The sequence below is a fragment of the Cnephaeus nilssonii genome (genome assembly GCF_951640355.1).
Source record: "Cnephaeus nilssonii genome assembly, chromosome: 8".
Classification (NCBI taxonomy): Eukaryota; Metazoa; Chordata; class Mammalia; order Chiroptera; family Vespertilionidae; genus Cnephaeus; species Cnephaeus nilssonii.
The window spans coordinates 84,644,419-84,664,567 of record NC_137079.1 but is presented as its reverse complement, the minus strand read 5'-3'; positions in this window follow the sequence as shown (position 1 = coordinate 84,664,567).

The window sequence follows — 20,149 nt, the reverse complement described above, 5'->3', positions numbered from 1 at the left end:
CACTTCCACCATTATTTTTAATGAAACTACATGCAAGATACCAAAGAGCAGTTACTCAGATGTGTTTGAAATCTAAATGAAGTAGGTATAATGGGTATATATTCAACCTATTCCCAAAGGAGCAATTCTTCTGGATTTTCCTCTTTTTCATCTTTTCTTTATTTGTGTGATGATCCTTTCTGTGTTCTATTTCCATCAGTAGAACTAACTTACCTATAGTTATCTAGACTCAGTGTCCTAGGGCCATTTTAGTGTCTCTTCATGCTTCACTGTTTCTGCATATCTGTTCCCTTTGCTTCATCCTCAGTTCAGGAAATCATTATCTTCCATATGGACTATTGTCTGTCCACTTGTTTCCCTGCTCATTTCTCTTTTCCCATGTAATCTTTCTATTTCAGTGTTGCCGGATGTCTCCCACCAAATAGTTTTAATATTACAATCTTATTGTAACAAAACCCTAAATAGTTACCCGGATCCAGAGCAATCTCCTCACTTTAGCCCCTAAAGAACCTTGCCATAAGATCCCAGAAGGTTTTCTGCTACCTGCGCCCTATGCCCCAGCCAAAATATGATAGATAACTGGTGCTTTGCTCATTCTTTTTACGTTTTATTAAAAAGCTACCCATCCTTCAAAGTCCTAGTCATCCTCCACAAATGTCTTCCCTGATTCTCTCAATCAGATGTAAACATTTTTCCTTTGAACCCTTGTCATTCAATGAGCAGAAATTGCTGCATCTCACTGTAATTTCTACTATTATCTCCAATTCTCTGTCTCTTATCCCTCCCCCCAACACACACACACACACCCACACACCCACACACACACACACTAGTCATTTCCTTGGCAGTTGGGACTTTGTATCTCCTGTAGCTCTAAGAGTTTCTTCCTCATAAAGTGATCATTGCAATCATGTTGTTGTTGTTAATGAAAAAAAAGAAAAAGAGGAGGCAAAGGAGGAGAAGGAGGAAGAGGAGAAGTTGGAGGAGGAGGAGAGAAGGAGGGGAAAAGAGGTTAGAGAGATCTTTTGCTTCTCTATTCATTATGATTGGACACCTCTAATTATTTAAAGGTTTTCTCTATAGTTATCTAAAATCTGCCCCCTTAAAGTTCAGTTTTATAAATATTTACTGACCAACTACTATGTGCAAATTGAACCATTTTGGTCATAAATCACATATAGCGATCCAACTATAGTCAACATGCTCACTCTTCCCACGCTCATCATGAGGAAACTTCTCACATTTTGAGGAGGAAAAGGCTGCTCCTGAGTCCACCCTCCTAGCAGCTTCTCCAAGCTTCTCTCACCCCACCTTAGGGCCCTGCTCTCCAGGTTAATTTCTTGAAAACATCTCTCTCCACTCATCTCTGAGCTATAATATGTATGGGGGTTGCATAGAAGGTTGCTGAGAGATTTTGTGGATTTATTGTTGTTATGTAAAGAAGCCCTTGGGGGTCAGAGGCAAAAAGATTTATTCTTCCATTTACACAAAAATGTGTATCTGAGCCTCATGGTTAAATGTTTAAATATTTTAAGATTACTGTCCTATTTCCCATAAATCTTCTTTGGTAAGATTTGTATACTTTGGAAGCAGAGTGGAGGGATAGTCAAAAGTTCTTTAGCAAAATATCAGGAGGTGAGTTTAAAAGGGGTGTATTTAGAAAGAGGCGTCATTTATTTAGGGTTGAGTGCATAAATGACAGTTCATAAGTATAGGGATGGGAAAAGTTTTGTGAGCTGGAGTGTCTGGATTATATCAGGTTTCGGTAATACTCATATATTGCTGGCAGAAAAAGGCCTAACTGTGGTCTCATAGGTTAATTGTGTGAATTAGACCTAGATGTAGGTAGTTGCTATGCAGTGAATTATCTGTTATGACACTTGGACAAACCAAAGCCACTGGTGTCTTCCTTTCCATCACTGCTGCCATTACCCTCGTGTCTCTCTCCCGGACCATGCAATGACCTGCCAACTGGGATCCTCATCTCCAGTGGCTCCTCTCTCCAAAACATACCACACAGCCCAGTGCAGCTCTACTCGTGCTCCTGGCTTAGCAGACTTGTTTTCTTAAATCGTAGGCTTTGATCTTCCCTCCTGCGGCCTCCCTGGAGGCATTCCTAAGCTTCATGTAGAGTTGACTACCCCTACTTCTTACCTGTTACTTTGATACAGATTTCAATCGTAGTATTTATGACACTATTTCTTTACATCTTTCTTCTACTTGTAAGACTGCCGTTTTACATGTGCTTTCCTAACACCTACCTTACCTACCTATCGTAGTGCCTAGCACCCAGTGAGTGTCTAATATCTTGTCTTAGGAATGAACAGAGGGTAAGTCCATTCTCCTTGCTCCTGTACTCTAGGTCTTCCATAGTCTTGATCCACCTCATCCCTCTAGGATGCCTCTTCATGGGCTCTATTCCTTTGCAAACCGTGAAACAAACGTTTCCCTTAAGAAGACTTGCAGTCTGTTGCTTTCACCTAGGGGGAGATGGCCCTTCCCTTTTTCTGCTCGTCGAAACCCTACTTATTTTCAAGAGACAGTCCAGTCATCTCTCCTCCGTGAGGCCTCCTGTGCGCTGGTAACACCTGGTTGATCTGTCTTTGATAGCATTGATCAGACACTTATTACATGATCTCTTTCAATTTCATTGTCGCCACAGCCTTTAGAACAGGGATTTGACCAAACAGGTGCCAAGAAAACTGTGTGGAGTGGAAATAATATGGGTCCATGCCTTAGTATAGTAAGGTTCTGCTGACTTTGTTGAGCAAACGACCCTGTCCTGAGTGTGTTGATCTTGCTCCTGAGCACGTGCTAGAAAACAGCACATCAAAGGCATAGCTAGAACATGATCAGGCCTAAGTCTTTTCCTTTCTTTACTTTCTTGGGAATGAGTAGTGAGCTAGGCTGCAGAGCCTAGAGCTTTCCAGCCTGTGTTTCCCAGGGTGCTTGGGTTACTGGTGTGAGGAGTGATTCCTCTCACCCTTCAGAGGGGCTGGGCCTGGCTCACAACCACCCAAGTCCCTGCACCAGTGGCTTCTGGCCATTAGCCCAGTGTGCCTCATAACAGTGGATCCTGTTATGAAAAAGGTCATGGGGCACTGACCTTAGTCAAATTAGGTCCAAACCATGAACCTCTGGGCATGGACACGCTGCAATGGGAAATGATTCCCTTTGCATTTGGTGTCCTAACTGTGGGTACATTAGGAAAAGCTGGGGATCAGGAGTCAGGAGCTACTTCTGAAACCCATTCCTTACATCTGTGTGACTTGGAGCAAGTCATTTAAACTCTCTGGGCTTCTGTGTACTTGGGAATTTTTTTTTAACTGGCTTCATTTGTGTTTAGGGGAAAGCCATGATTTGAGGTTTCTAGCCTCTTTCCCCATGGTAGTCAGTGTAGTGTCCTTTGGTCTATTTTATATACTGTAGAGCAGATAGACCTCCCTGGGAAAAGAATGCCACTGCTCCGAAGTTTCCAAAAGCTAGTAGACTGGGTAATGTCCACGCTCCCTTTTAATGTTCACATCCTCAGAGTCTCTGAAAACTTGTTTGCTATCATTCTGTTGAAAGTAAGTAAATGAACACACTGAAGGTCACAAATTTTTCATCCTTAAAATAGTTTGTTTTTCTGGTCTGGCCACTTGATCATTTGATTTTCTGAGAAAGTAGAGTTTCTGAGTAAGGTAAAAGCTTTAATGATATGGATGTTAAAGTCATTCAGTTGAAGACAAAAACTATGGCTCCTTCTGGAAAAGGAATGTGAATGTCCTTTGGGGGCATCAAATGCCATAGATTTCATCTTTAGGAGCCTTAGTTCTACCCCTCCCAATGAAATATTTCATGACTATGAGCTAATTTAAGAAAAAATAAAGTCTTCAGGTTTGTGCAATTAGTTTATTAATTTAACAAATAATTGCTTATGGTAACCATACCATTGTTCTCCCCAAAACAGTCCAGATTAAACTTTTTATGTGCTATGTGATCGTCGCTAATTATTTTTAACCCTCCCGTTCACTTTGCATATGGAGCACCTTCTGTCTGACAGCAATCTGCCCCTCTGGCCTGGGTTGGTACCGATTCATAAATGACTCAGCTCATTCAAAACAGGGAACTGGCTCAAAACAACCTCCTGAAATTTCTGTTTTGGAACCTGATCAATTGAAGTTAGTTAATAGTACATAAAGGATAGTGGCTGTATACAAGGAGCCACAAAACTGAAAACAATAACAACAACAACAAAATCAGGATGGTGAACCCTGAATGAATTATAGGATTCAGAATCAAACTATCTATCTAAGCCCTGATTCCATTTTGGATATACATTTTTTAAAAATTCTGAATTCATTCTTTCTCCTCTGTGTTGGTGTAATTATGGCTCACAACAGTTGGGTTTTCCATATTAGGAATTTTGTCATTGGCGTGAACATTCACCCAGATCTTGACCATGGCAGACGTCTGCTTGCTGAGTCAGAAACCAGTCCTTGAGGTGAGAATTCACTTGATGAATGAAGATAGGTACAAGGCATTTCCTTCACCATTCACGATCATGATTTATTCACTTGCTTCCACACACCAGTTTCTGTCTCTATTCACAGAACTGAAGAGAAGGTCTTATTTATATAAAGGTGTTGTAAAATGAATCCATCCTGCAAGGCCTCCTCCTTTGCCATGGGAAGGAATCCCAGGCATGCTCTGCACTGTGTAAACACAAACTTTCTTCAACACCCAGCATACTTTCTCCATGTATAGCCTGTAAATTCCCCTATTTCACTGAAAATCTGGATTAGATTTTTGGGATCTTTATACACACACACACACACACACACACACACACATATATATATATTGAAATGATCACCACAATAATTCTAGTTAACACCCATCATCACACAGTGACAATTTTTTTCTTGTGATAACTTTTAAAATCTATTCCCATAGCAACTTTCAAATATACAATATAGTATTATTAAATATAATATATAAATATATAAGTATATAAATTAATAGAGCCCCAGTGCATGAAATTTGTGCACTGGACAGGGGGGGTCCCTCAGCCCAGCCTGTGCCCTTTTGCATTCCGTAACCCCTCAGGGGATGTCTGCCTGCTGGCTTAGGCCCAACCCCGGGGATCGGGCCTAAGCCAGCAGTCAGACATCCCTCTCATAGCCCGGGGCTCTTGCAGTCTGGGACCCCTCGCTCCTTACCGCCCGCCTGAAGCAGAGGCGGGAGAGGCTCCCAGCACCGCCACTGCACTCACCAGCCATGAGCCTGGCTTCTAGCTGAGTGGCGCTCCCCCTATGGGAGCACACTGGTCACCAGGGAGCAGCTCCTGCATTGAGCGTCTGCCCCCTGGTGGTCAGTGTGCATCATAGCGACCAGTTGTTCTGCTATTTGGTCGATTTGCATATTAGGGTTTTATTATATAGGGTTATATATATAAATAAAATGTAATATAATATACACCATGCTGTATATTACATCCCCAGCACTTATTTGTTTTATAATTGAGAGTTTGTACCTTTTGGTCCCCTTCACCATTTCACCCTCACCCTCATTCTCACTCTCCAGACTCTGGCAGCCACCAATTTGTTCTCTGTATCTGTTAGCTCAGTTTGTTGTTCTTGTTGTTTTTGATACCACATATAAGTGAGATCTCATACAATATTTGTCTTTCTCTCTCTGTCTGGCTTCTTTCACTTAGCATAATGCCATTAAGGTCCACCCATGTTGTTGTAAATAGCAGGATTTCCTTTTTATAGCTGAATAATATTCCCTTCTCTCTCTATATACCACATTTTCCTTATCCATTCATTCATTGATGGACACTTAGTTTGTTTCCATGTCTTGGCTATTATAAATAATGCTGCAATGAACACAGAAGTGCAGATATATTTTCAAGTTAGTGTTTTCATTTTCTTTGTATAAATACCCAGGAATGGAATTGCTGGATCACATGGTAGCTCTATTTTTAATTTTTTGGGAAACCTCCATACTGTTTTCAATAGTGGCTGTGCCAATTTACATTCCCACTAGCAGTGCACAAGGGTTTCACTTTTTCTGTATCCTTGCCAACACTTGTTATTTCTTGTCTTTATTATGATACTGTAATAATGGATGTGAGGTGATATCTCATTGGGGCTTTGATTTGCATTTCCATGATGTTTGGTGATGTAGACCAGCTTTTCATGTGTTAGGATCTTCTCTCTATTACTGCTCTACCATGCCAGAGCATGATAAGGTCATTTTTAAACACAACTTTGTCCAAAGCCTTTACTGGCCCCCACTGTGAAAACCACCACTCCTTCCTCTTAGCTCCTACGACATTCCTCCATAACCTTTCTCCTTGCATTTATCATTCTCTTTTGTAAGACAGTAATCTGTGCAGGAGCACTTAGTGATCCTATTATTACCATAAACTCTTGAATGGCAGGATTTTCATATCCCCATAAAGACTGGGACTATGTAAGATAACTGAGGCATTTGCCTCGGACACAAAATTTAAGGGGGACCCCCCCAAGACCCAGTCAGATAAACAACACTGTAATGTGACATTTAAAAAAAATTAAAAAAAATCTGTGATGAACAAAACATCAAAATTTTCTATAGAGACAAGATCCATGTTTTCCCCTTTTCCTTTCAGATTTTTGGTTTACGTCAGACTTTAATACAGCCCAGTACTGCCTTTATTGGAAATTTTGATATTTAGTTTATCATAGATTTTGTACATTAGTTTTGATTTTTTAAACAACTATTGCATTAACATGCTAGTTATCTTTATTCCTGAGTGCTTTCGGCTTCCTCTTAAATGTTGTGCTTAAAGTGAGTGCCTCACTCACCTCACCCTGGTCCTGGCTCTGATCATCATAGTAACTAGTACCAGATTTTGTCCAGATACACATTCAATTAATATTTCATGAATGAATGAATGAATACTAGCAGAGGTATTTCAGATGCTTTTTTCTAAAGGCAAAATGACACCCACCCCACAATCCAGCATCTCTGATGACATTCAGACAGGCAGCACAGTTAAGGAAGTGGCAGTCATTTCAAGTGGCTGATTGAAGTACCTCCAGTCAGCATTCTCCTGCCAATTTAAATAATTGATCTTGAGCTTCTTTCACTGTCACGAAGGACCCCTCCAGTCTTGCTTTATTTCATAAACAATTCTCAAGAAGTTAAATAGTCACAGAGGCACAGAATCAGTTTTCACTTCCTCCTAGTGAACTGTAAGCCAATAACAAGAAAAACAACTCTTTTGGAAGTCCAGAATACTGGGAGCAGGATTCCCTTGGTAGGTTTCTTCAGGAAGTCTCATTGCCTCCAGGGAGAGGAAAAAGGTAAAGAGCTGGAATACCAAACACGATAGCCTCTGTCCCCCAACTATACTATGCAGCTTGACAGAAAGTAAACATTTGTTTTATTACACAGATGCATGGGAGAGAGTCCCATTTTTCAGGGGAAAAAGGCATGATCATGTAAGTGTCAATCTGGTCTCACACATGCCCTGAAGGTGATGGTGGATTCCTCAGTGTATTCATCACCATATATCTTAAAAGGACAAAAGACTGCTCACAAAATCCTCTCACAAATCCATCTCCAGAAAATTGAGCCTGTATTAACAAAATTATTTCTCTACCCTGGTAGATGGCCCATGAAAATAATGTTTTTGATTTAGTAACAGGAATTCTATTTAGCACAAGACAATGCTGTTAAAGTGTTTTCTCTGGGTTCTGTCCACAGAATAGTCACTGCCCCTAAAGGCATAAATGAATTTTATTCTGAAAATTTATTATCATTTATACTTTTTGTAGCATTGAATGATAGTCTTTATCCTCGCTCCTTTTAATCTCAGGTAGTTCAACTGGAAAAAAGTTAACTAAATTAACTTTAGTTAATTTAAAAACAAGAATAATCTACCCCCAAATCCAAGATCTAGAAGAAAGAAAATGATTCTTAGAAATGACCACTTTTTTTTTCTGACAGTCTTCAAATAATTTCTTTTCCCATTTTGTCTATTTGCTGTTTCATTGTAGTGACTGAAACATCACTTTTATTGCACCTCTGGAAATTTGAGTACCTGAGACCTAGCATATGCGCATTTTAACAAATTATCTTACAGGAAGGGTCAACACTTCCTGGAGTATTAAGTGAGCCTGCTAATGTGTTAGGTTTAGATTCCATATCTAGTGAGGGCTTACTGTGTGCTGGCTGCCCAAGCTAGGCAGCTTTCCCAAGTTATTCCATTTAACTCTTGAAGAGTCTAGAGGAAGAACAGGTATCATCAGATTCATGTTGAAGAAATAGAAACCAAGACTTTAAGAGATTGTAATGTGGCCAGCATCATAAGACTAGCAAGGGGAGAAGAGTCTAACACTTCATAAAAGTGCCCTGATATTAAGAGGGATTAAAAGAGGATGTATCTGCAGCATTTTTGAGCTCCTTGTAATAGGATACTTTACTTATCAGGTTCAAGAAACTGGGAAAGAGTTACAACAGGAATTGTCACCAGACTTAGAAATAGAGGAAGTGATTTAAAAAATATTTATTGTTGAAAATATTACATATATCCCCTTTTCCCCCCCATTGACCCTTTCTAGCCTGTCCCACCCCCACCCCAGGCCGTCACCACACTATTGTCTATGTCCATGGGTTATGCATATATATGCATACAAGTTTTTTGGTTGATCTCTTTTCACCCACCCACTTACCTCCACTTTCCCTCTGAGATTTGACAGTTTGTTTCATGCTTCTATGTCCTTGAATCTATTTTATTCATTAGTTTACTTTGTTTGTTAGATTCCACATATGAGTGAGATCATGTGAAATTTGTCTTCCTATGACTGGCTTATTTCGCTTAGCATAATACTCTCCAGGTCCCTCCATGCTGTCTCAAAGAGTAAGAGATCCTTCTTTTTTACTGCTGCATAGTATTCCATTGTGTAGATGTACCACAGCTTTTTTATTCACTCAGCTACTGATGGGCACTTGGGCTGTTTCCAGATCTTAGCTATTGTAAATTGTGCTGCTATGAACATAAGGGTGCATATATTCTTTCTGATTGGTTTTTTAGGTTTCTTGGGATATATTCCTAGAAGTGGGATCACTGGGTCAAATGGGAGTTCCATTTTTAATTTTTTGAGGAGACTCCACACTGATTTCCATAGTGGCTGCACCAGTCTGCATTCCCACAGCAGTGTATTAGGGTTCCTTTTTCTCCACACCCTTCCCAGCACTTGTTGTTTGTTGATTTACTGATGGCAGCTATTCTCACTGATGGTACCTCATTGTCGTTTTAATTTGCATCTCTCGGATGATTAGCGATGTTGAGCATTTTTCCATATGTCTCTTGGCCATTTGTATGCCTGCTTTGGAGAAGTGTTTATTTAGGTCTTCTGCCCATTTTTTTTATTGGGTTGTTTGTTTTTCTTTTTGTTGATTTGTATGAGTACTTTATATATTTTGGATATTAACCCCTTATCAGATGTATCATTATATATTCTTCCATACAGTGAATTCTCTTTTCATTTTGATGCTGTTTTCTTTTGCTGTGCAGAAGTTTATTTGCAGATGACATGATGTTGTACATAGAAAACCCCAAGGACTACAGCAAAAACTACCATATTTAATAAAGGATTTTGGCAATGTAGCAGGATACAAAATTAACACCCAGAAATCATTGGCATTTTTATACACTAATACTGAGCTCTCACAAAGAAAAACTAAAAAATAATCCCATTAACCATTGCAACAAAAAATTAAGATAAACTTAACCAAGGAGGTAAAAGACCTGTACTCAGAAAACTATAGAGCGTTTAAAAAAGAGATAGAAGAGGATATAAACAAGTGGAAGAATATACCGTGTTCATGGATTGGTAGAATTAACATCACCAAAATGTCCATACTACCCAAAGCAACCTATAGATTCAATGTAATCTCTATTAAAATACCAATAGCATAATTCACAGATCTAGAACAAACTCTCCAAAAATTTATATGGAACCAAAAAGGACCCCAAATAGCCACAGCAATACCGAGAAAGAAGAACAAAGTTGGAGGGATCACATGACCAGATATCAAGCTATACTACAAAGCCACTATGATCAAAACAGCCTGGTACTGGCACAAGAACAGACACATAGATCAATGGAACAGAACAGAGAACCCAGAAATCGACCCGAACCATTATGCTTAATTAATATTCGATAAAGGAGGCAAGAGCATACAATGGAGTAAAGACAGTCTCTTCAATAAATGGCGTTGGGAAAATTGGACAGGTACATGCAAAAAAAAAATGAAAATAGACCACCAACTTATACCACATACAAAAAATAAACTCAAATAGATAAAAGATTTATATGTAAGTCTGGAAACCATAAAATTCCTTGAAGAAAACATAGACAGCAAAATATCAGACTTCTCACATAACGAAATTTTTGCTGATGCCGAGTGCAAGAGAAACAAAGGAAAAAATAAGCAAATGGGACTACATCAAAATAAGAGGAAGTGATTTTATTAGTGGAAGTCAACATGATTCCAAAAACTCAGAATCACAAGGCATACAAAGCATGCAAAAGAGGACATCTAACCAATAAATGTAATAATCGCAGTATTGTTGACAGCTGAGCCCTTGGAGCATCTACATCTCTTTAACAATTAGTAGGTGAAAACCCTGCTCAGTGTGGCAGTGGATCAGTGGATATAAGAAGCACCAGCCAAACTCAAAGAGCAGATGCCCCTTTGTAGGAAATTTAATTAAAGTGGAAAGACTTACAATACACCCCATTGTGCTCTTGACTTAAATGAGAGAGGCAGAGCACTGTGAATTGACCAGACCAGCCAGATACTGTGGACCGCCTCAGACCCTCCCAGGAGGACTTGTGGCTGTACCAAATAATAATCACTCCCCCAAATATAATGAACAACATGAACTGATGAACAAAAATAGAACCAGAGTCATAAAAGCATTGAACAGAGTGTCCAACCTGTGAGGGAAGACAAGGTTTGAGGGGGTAAGAGATTAACCAAAGGACTTGTATGCATGCTTATGAGCATAACCAATGGACACAGACAGGGGTGTGTTGGGGGGTGAGGGCATGTGCTGAAGGGTGGGGGCGGCCAGGGAGAGGTCAATGGGGGGAAATGGAGACTTACGTAATACTTTAAACAATAAAGAATTTAAATTAAAACAAAACAAAACAAGCAAAAACAAAACAAAACAAAAAAACACTCCCCAAGGTCACAGAGCACTTTCCTATCAGCACAATTCTTGGTCACAAAATAGGTGGGAAGACATAGCGCTTCAGGTTTTTTTTTAATTTTTTTATAATTTTATTTTTAAATTACAGTTGACATTAAATATTATCTTAAATATTATCTTATCTTAGTTTCAGGTATACAGCATAGGGGTTAGACAATTATATAATTTACAAAGTATTCCCCCCCAATTCAGGTCCCCACCTGGCACCAGTCTTCTAAATGAAGTTAAAGATTACACCATCTGCAATGAAACACTTTTATATCTCCTTATGGCCACAATTACTTGGCCACCAATAATACAATAAACTTTCAGAAATAATTAACAGAGCTGGGAGATCAAGCCATACCCCTTTATGTTCTGAGAAGTTAGCAATAGGTCCACTTATAAAATGGGCATGTAAACTCTATTGTACATCCTCAGCCCATGATATCTTCTTACAAACGTGGGAGGCCCTACATTTTGAAAGGTAGTAGACAGTTCCGCAGAGAGAGACAGTGTAACGGAGCCTGCCCTGGAATAGCAGTGCTGGTTTCTCGTTGCACCAGCTCCATAGCACTGGGCAAACGACTTCACTCCTTATGCGTATTGGTTTCCTCACTCATAAAATGGGAATAATAGTAACACCTATCTCATAGGGTTGTTGTGCTTGGCACACTGTGGGCACTAAATCATTGTCAGCTATTATCCCCATTCTTCTGAGCTATTAACAGTGGCCTCGCTTCTCTGATAGCCTAGCAAAGAGTTATTTGAAAAATATTACAATTACCAATACAATGCATAATTCATATAGATAACATATCTAACATTCTTTTGAATATATACCAGAAGGATAGCTGGGTCATATGGTAATTCTATTCTTAAGTCTTGAGGAACCCCCTTACTGTTTTCCTCAGCAGCTACACTATTTTACATTCCCACCAGCAGTGCACAAGGCGTCCTTTCTCTTTTCTCTACATCCTCGCCAACACTCATCTCTTGTTCTTTTTTGGATAATAGCTATCCTAACTAATATGAGGATATATATATATATAATTTTGGTTTGGTTTTGTATATAATTATTTCTCAATAAGGCTGAAAAAATATCTAACATTGTACCTGACACATATACAGGGACCTTACACAATATAAGTAGTTATTAGCTCTTTAATTGCTATGTAAAGAGCTAACATATCTCCCTTCTTCTTTGAACAATAGTCTCCTCCTTTGCTATCCCCACTGCTTTGACCTTTCCCAGTGCACCTGTTAAAGGGATCACAAATACCTGCCTTTGGATGTTCATTCGGAATGCATTTACCCGCTAGGTGCTAAGAGTAGAGTGCAGGGTGCACAGAGAGCAGAGTGGATGGGTCCCTTCTTCATGCAACTTAAATTCTTGTTAGACAAGTGGTAACAGCAAGAGCCTGAGAAGTGTGAGGATCAGGAGCTCAGTGTGTGAGCACATGTCAGCAGCTCGGTAAAGGAGGGAGGAAAGGCTTCCCGAGGAAATGGAGTTTGAGCTGAAAACTAAAGCACTCGCGGCATTAGCCATATTGGAGAAAGTGCTCCAGGTGGTTCTGAGGCGTGGAAGGAAAAGAAGCCTGGAGCTGAGAGGAGCTGAGGCACCCCCCCCCCCACCCCCCGCCTCCTGTGTGTAGGACCATAAGGTGGAAAGGTGGCTGGAGGCCAGATTCTGATGCAGGCGTGGAGGCCAGGCCAAAAGGTGAGGTTGATCCTGGGAATGATGGGAAATCACTGAAGAGTTTCAAGTAGGGCAGCAAAATGATGCAGTTTGACATCAGGAAACAACATGCTGGCCGCTCTGTAGAAAGAGGGAATGTGAGGGAGCAGGAAGGAGGCGGTAAAGAGGGAATGTGAGGGAGCAGGAAGGAGGCGGTAAAGAGGGAATGTGAGGGAGCAGGAAGGAGGCGGTAAAGAGGGAATGTGAGGGAGCAGGAAGGAGGCGGTAAAGAGGGAATGTGGGAGAGCAGGAAGGAGTATGGCCAGATTTGGGCTGTTTAAAAACAAAGAAGTGGGTAAATTGGAGAGAAATTTAAATGTTTGGCTTAAAACCAAAGCTAGTCCTGCACCACCACCAAGACAGGGATGGGATAGGTAGAAGCCTTAACTTTTAGCCTGCTTGTCTGCTAACCACACTCAGAACATAATTAGTTTGGAAAAAGAAGGGAACTGGTCTCTAAAGTGGAGCTTGGAGTTGTCTACTCACGTCAATTATCTGTGCTAATCTACTTGACCCATTGCTTCAGCTAATGAAGGGCGGCTTGCCCTCCTTTTACCCTAATTATGCTTATCACTGTGGGGCCATAAAGAAGCCAGGAATAACTCAACACCAGTCCCTCCAGCCAAATAATCAGCAAACGAGATAACTTAAACAGTGTCAAGCCCAAGTTTATGACTCCCTCATCTACACCAAGGGCATTGTCTCAATGGCCTAAGTCACCAGACAGAATGGGCCAGGGCTGCTTGTTAGTTGACCAGGGACCAACCGTGACTCATCTGTTTACCGCAGAGGAGAGGTACCTTGGGATGCAAAAGTTGACAGCTGCCTCCCAGGAGATCATTTGTACCTGGAAATGAGGACACTGGGCTTCAACTGGAAATGTGTTCATTGTCAAGGTCTGGATGAAGCAGGCCAGGGAGGGAGTCACACCATGGGGCATGAGTGCATGCACTTATTTCAAGGAACTGGGGTCTCCATAGCTGACTGGCTGTTTCAAGTCACTCTCATTGTCTCACTGAGCAGCTTAGAGGCTAGTGATAATCACTTGTTTGTGCTCTGTTATTTATAATTTAGATACAAGCAGATTTCCCCATAAGCAGACTTCCTTTCTAGGCAGAAGGAAGATTAAGGGCAGCAGTAATAAAGAGTAATAAGAAGTAATATCGGTATTAAGGGTATATCATATTCTTTAGGCAGTTTGTCCTCTAGGTTATATGCATTACTTCTAAGTCAGTGACCACACCTGGGTGCACATATGAATCACCCGGGGAGCCTTAAAATACTCACGCCTGCCCACCCTCAAAAACTGGTTTAATTGATCTGGGTGGAGCCTGGGCATTGGCATTTTAAGGCTTCCCGGGAAATTCTCATGTGCAGCTAGAGCTGAGAACCACAGGTTTAATCATCATGACAATCTGCAATGCAGGGATTTTTAGCTTCATTTTATAATGAGGAAAATAGAGCCCCGAGGTAACAAGGAACTTGCCCAAGTGCAAGATCAGGGACTTCAACCTTGACTCTCTGGCCACCAACCCTCTCACCCTATTGTTTCACATACTGATTAATTAGTGAGCCCTTGGGTAAAGAGTAAGCAGGGAGGGCACACAGAGGGAGAAAAGGACCCCAGGACAGCAGCACCTCACAGGTACCTGGGGGCTCTGGGAGCAGGAAGCTCCTCCCTGTCCTGAGCCAGCTGTGCAGCCCGCAGGGTGAAGATCCATAAAGGAAAGGATGAAGATCCATAAAGGAAAGGACTACATGGGCAAATAACCCACCTTCATGGTTGCAGCAGCTCCTGGCCTCCGTACAAGCCAGGGGTGACACAGAGGGAACACTTGGCAGAAAGTTGAGCAGGGCATGGCTGGGCTGGGGCAGGCAGCCTCATTTACCCTTTGCTTTGTCCTATTGCTCCAGGGAGATGAACTTGATTCCCTAGTGTCTGCCGTCTCGCCCTGTGCTGTGTCAGCCCAGGGCTGGCTCCAGGTTTCCCAGGCACCTCTAACCTGCATTTCTGACACACTGGCCTTAACTCAAGGACATCACACTGATCGGTGGAGGAGGCAGCTCTGATTCTTGTTTCCCCAACCCTGAGCAACATTAGCCATAAGTGCCTGAAATAGAAACAATCAAGTAGGTTTCTGAAGTTGCACTTTTCCTCTTTCCCGCTGGGAAGATACCAGTTCTGGGCCCTCAGCTCTCAGTCTCCTAGAATGAAGCATGGGCACAAATCCAGGATCTGAGCTTCTTTGAAGTTTCCCACTTCATTGATGATGGTGACTTTCTCAAGGTATTTCTGATACCATCTCTGGGGCTATCTGAGAAAGGACACACTCTGAGGGATGAAGGGAGGAGGAGAGAAGTTTCTGGAATCTAAGGTGGGAGCTTTCTGACCCTTTCTGCCCTTCAGATCTGAACTCTACTCTTATATTCCCCACAGAAGATTGAACTGGCCACCTTCGTTCATTTATCTACTCAACAGTTATTCAGAGTTTATAGCATGGGGGATTCTTAGAGTAATAAGAGCCATTCATTCCTGACCTTAAGTGGCTCACAGTTTAGCAGGGGAGAAGTCACATAACAAGCAAGCTTGGTGGCAAGGAAAAGTCTTGGTGTGGTGGGAACACAGGGAGAGGCCCGATCTCAGTCGGGAGGTGAGGAGGTGGGTGTCCTGGGAGGGCAATCCCTCACTGGGGACTTACTGAGCTCCCAGCAGGTGTCAGCCAGGAAGAGAGTGGGGAAACGGTTTCTAAGTGCCTCAGCTGGCTTCCGCAAAGGATCAGAGCTATTCTGCTTCTTGCCTCAGTAAAGGATGTTCCTTGTCAAAAAGTCACATTGGCTTAGCTGCAGAGACTCTTCCTTTTCTAGGTTTCAGAGACTTGGCCTTCCTTCTCTATGTCCAGGCTAAAGGGCTGGGTCCAAAGTGCAACTGAATTCCTTACTTTGATTTTTTTTTTTCTCTCAACAGAAACATTCAGTTCTGAAGGCCCGCCAGCCACACTAAAGAGATTTTCCCAAGAAGGCCTGGGTCGGGTAGGGGCAGCAGTGCAGGGGAGGAGTGTTATATTTTGGATGAAAAAACATGACTCAAGTGAGGTCAACAATGCACAAAGCACAGGCACTATATAAAGGAGTCCTTTTTCCCCTTGGTAAGCATTATGTTTCATAATATTAAGTGTCATAACAGTGCATAACAGGGCAGACAAACAGATGCTTGGAGGGATGTGTACCCGAGGACTTAGTTTAAAAATATTGTAAGGGAATGAAATGCTCTGCTGCTAGACTTAAAGAATGAGATCCAAGTTTCCAGGAGCCTCTCGACCATCTCTGGTAGATAAAGGGAAAAGCTAGCTATTTGAACTGTTTTAAAAGTGCACAAGAGAAGGAACTTTCTAGAAAGAGACTTTGCAGGAGAGGATCTCTCAGGAGACTTCCTGAACTCAGGATGTGGCCCTCTTGTTTCCAGTCCCCTCACCATAGAGCTCCCTTTCAAGTCTTGACATTCAATAACCCAAGCTTTGCCCTTAGAAATGACTACCTTTCTCCCACATGAGATGATTCACTTTTGGGTCATTTTCTGCTTCTTGAAACACCCAAACATATTCCTCCTTATGCTCTTCATTTGGTTGCTCATTACACACCTCTGTTTAGTCAATTTATACTGAGGACAGGGAAGATTGGGCTATGGTTTCATGAACAAGGACAAAGGGTGTTGGTTTCCCAGTTCTGTCTCCTTCTCCTTCTCACCTGAGGCAGCCATGGCTAATTCCTTTACCAGGTCACTTTATTTCCCCATCACCATACTTTCACTTTGCCCATTGTGGAACAACACATTCACTAATAGGAAGAAGCATTTGTGTCTTTCTGCCTGTGCTGAGCCTGTTTACTTTATAAAAGAAGTCACAATGTTTGCCATAGTCATGCCCTTTGCTTCCTGAGGGAATAGCCCCAGTTTGCTGTTATATTGCTTACTAGAGGCCCGGTGCATGAAATTCATGCACAGGTGTATGTGTGTCCCTCAGCCCAGCCTGCACCCTATCCAATCTGGGAGCCTAAATGGGCAGTCAGACATATGTCTCACAATCCAGGACTGCTGGATCCCAACCGCTCATCTGCCTGCCTGCCTGATTGCCCCTAACTGCTTCTACCAGCCAGCCTGATCACCCCCTAACAGCTTCTGCCTGCCAGCCTGATCACCCCCTAACCGCTCCCCTGCCAGTCTGATTGATGCCTAACTGCCCTCCCTGCAGGCCTGATCATGCCCAACTGCCCTCCCCTGCTGGCCCAGTTGCCCCTAACTGCCATCCTCTGCCAGCCTGGTTCCCCCCAACTGCCCTCCCCTGCAGGCCTGGTCCCCTCCCAAGTGCCCTCCCCTGCAGGCCTGGTCCCCCCCAACTACCCTCCTCTGCAGGCCTGATCACCCACAACTGCCCTCCCCTGCTGGCCATCTTGTGGCAGCCATCTTGTGTCCATATGGGGGTGGCCATCTTGTGTGTTGGAGTGACAGTCAATTTGCATATTACCTCTTTATTATCCTACATAATAAAAGGGTAATGTGCAAATTAACCATCACTCCGCTACGCCCACGATTGGGCCGGCGGGAAGCACGGGGGGCGGGACTCGGGGTGGCCCAATTGGCCGCCGCTGAGGGGGGACCGATGGGGCCGGTGGAAGGCGCAGGCAGTGGGACTCGGGGTGGCCGATTGGGCCGGCGGGAGGCGCTCTGATTGGTGGGTGGCCAGAGCCAAGTCCTGGGTCCCAGGTTCCAGAGGAAAACTGGTGCCGGCGGAAAACTGGTGCCGGCAGCCAGGTGAAGGAAGGTCTATTGCACGAATCTTTGTGCAACGGGCTTCTAGTATAGGATAATTACTTATATTCTGCTTCACTCTTTAGTGGTGGGTGGCAGAGAAGTGTTTGCTAGTTCATCATCTTACAATATTTTTAAAATAAGCCCTCAGAATACATCCATTTTATGAACCCCTTCTATCTGCAAATAGATTTTTTAATGCTAATCAAGTTAAATAACATGTTTAAACGCCTGTAATCTGTCATATAATAGTGAGGGGGGAGATCCAAAAGAAGCAGAGGCCACAGAAAGATCTTAGAAGATAGTGCTTGAACATTATTCCCTTTCTTCCCATCCCCACTTTGGAGGTGAGGTCTTATCTGCTTGTCCCAGGAGTGTTATAAGACCTTTGTACTTGTTCCCTAGCCTCCAGCCTTTCCCCTGCAGTCTGTGCTGTCCAGGTAGCTCAGTCATCATGTTACATGTCAGCTCAAAGTTTCCCAGTAGCTCCTCAGTCACTGAAGGATAAATTCCATCCTCCTTAACCAGACATTCAAGCACTTTACTATCAGACTTTCCAGGGACACCATGGCTGTCAAATGGGTTTACTCATTGTCCTATGATATCCCTAAAATAGCTTCACTTTTTGCCTAGAGTTATGGATCCCTCTGCACCCCCCTCTCAGAAATCCTTCTCCTCCTCCTTGATGTGTGCCCAAGTCCTACCCACGTCCCCTGACTACTGAGCTGGAAGCACAGTCTCCACTTAGATATGCATGTAGCCATTTATCTTGGCAAACAATCATTTTGTGCTCTGTTTCACTTTGCCATTTGAAGATTAATAAGGTATCCCTGAGCAAAATGGTGCCTCCTATCCCCCACGTTTTCCTCTCCTTTTCCCTAGCAGCTCCACTGTCCTTCAGCTTCTCTGCTTCAGCTACTTCAGAGTCCCCATTCTTCACAAAACCACAAAGGACTTGATATCTGCTATAATCTATGCCTAAGCATGTTTGCTATAATTTCAGTTTTGTCTCTCACATTGTGCATCTATCCTCATGACACACCAGGGAAGGTAAGGAGAGAGGGAGTACTGATATTTACTGCATAGCTATTGTGTGTCACCATGGACACACGCGAACACATTTGCTTTCACCTACAAACTTGTCTGGTGCTTGATCTGTGCTTTCAAATGAGGGACCTAAGGCTCAGAGTGGGTAATGAATTCCTCAAGGACAGTTTGATGCCAGATATGGTGCTGAAAAGGAAAAGAGAATTGTTGTGGATGGAACTTGTTAGGGCAGGCTTCGTAGATGTGCTGGGACCAAGCCAGACCTTGGTCTGGTGGGCAGGAGGAGAGGGCACCTGAGTGTCAGCGGTGACACAAAGATTTCAGACTCAACGTGACAATCTGATCACCATGGCTTTTAGAGATCACACCTGCTTTCCTTTAAGCATGCAATATTAAAGTTAATCGCTTGGCTTTGAGTATGCAAACACTGCAATGTGCTAGGAGGGCCAAAGTTCAGGGTAAGTGCGCCTCACTGCAGCATGTTAAGAACAGAATAAATGCTGACACAGAAGCAGAGATTTTTAAATTTTAACTCCAGGTCAAAAGAGGACTCAACACAAAATTGCTGAAATTGGGCAAATGCTCATTCCCAGATGGTTTCATACAGTGAGATAAAAATAAATGAACTGATGTGAACTCATGGATGATAACAGATGTACCGCTCTGTGCAAGTGTGTGTGTGTGTGTGTGTGTGTGTGTGTGTGTGTGTGTGTGTGTGTGTAGGTAGGGGTATGTAGGAATTCTGTACTTTTTGCTCAATTTTCCTGTGAACCTAAAACTACTCTAAAAAGTAAAGCTTATTTTAAACAAAAATGAGTGAGCCCAAGTCTCAAGCTCATGAGGACAAAGGAGTGTGAGCTTTTTTCTTGGTGTGTTGGAGCGTAGACACCTTGCTCAGCTATTGTGAGTTTCATCACCTTTTATTTTTCCAGTTCACCTGCTTATGAGCACTGAAGGCCTTGGAAAGCAAGTCATAGAATATGAAAAGGAAGGAGAGAAAAAGAAAAAGAAGGAATTGAAGGGCGTTTTAATAGTCTGGGTACTAAAAAAATAAAAAGATGGCTGCATATCTACGTTGCAAAAGCATAACAATTAGGTGTCCAAGAAGAGGAGTTTTAGAGAACATTTAATATATGGTGACCTTGGGAAGTTGTTCACTTCTCTAGTTTTTTTTTAATTTTTATTTTCTAAAATGAGGACAACAATATTTGCCTCATATGGTTATTGTGAGAATTAAATTATATAATGTACATAAAATTCTTAGCTCAAACACTTGTATTCATTTATTACAATAGTTAGTGAGAGCTTATTACAAGCTAGACAC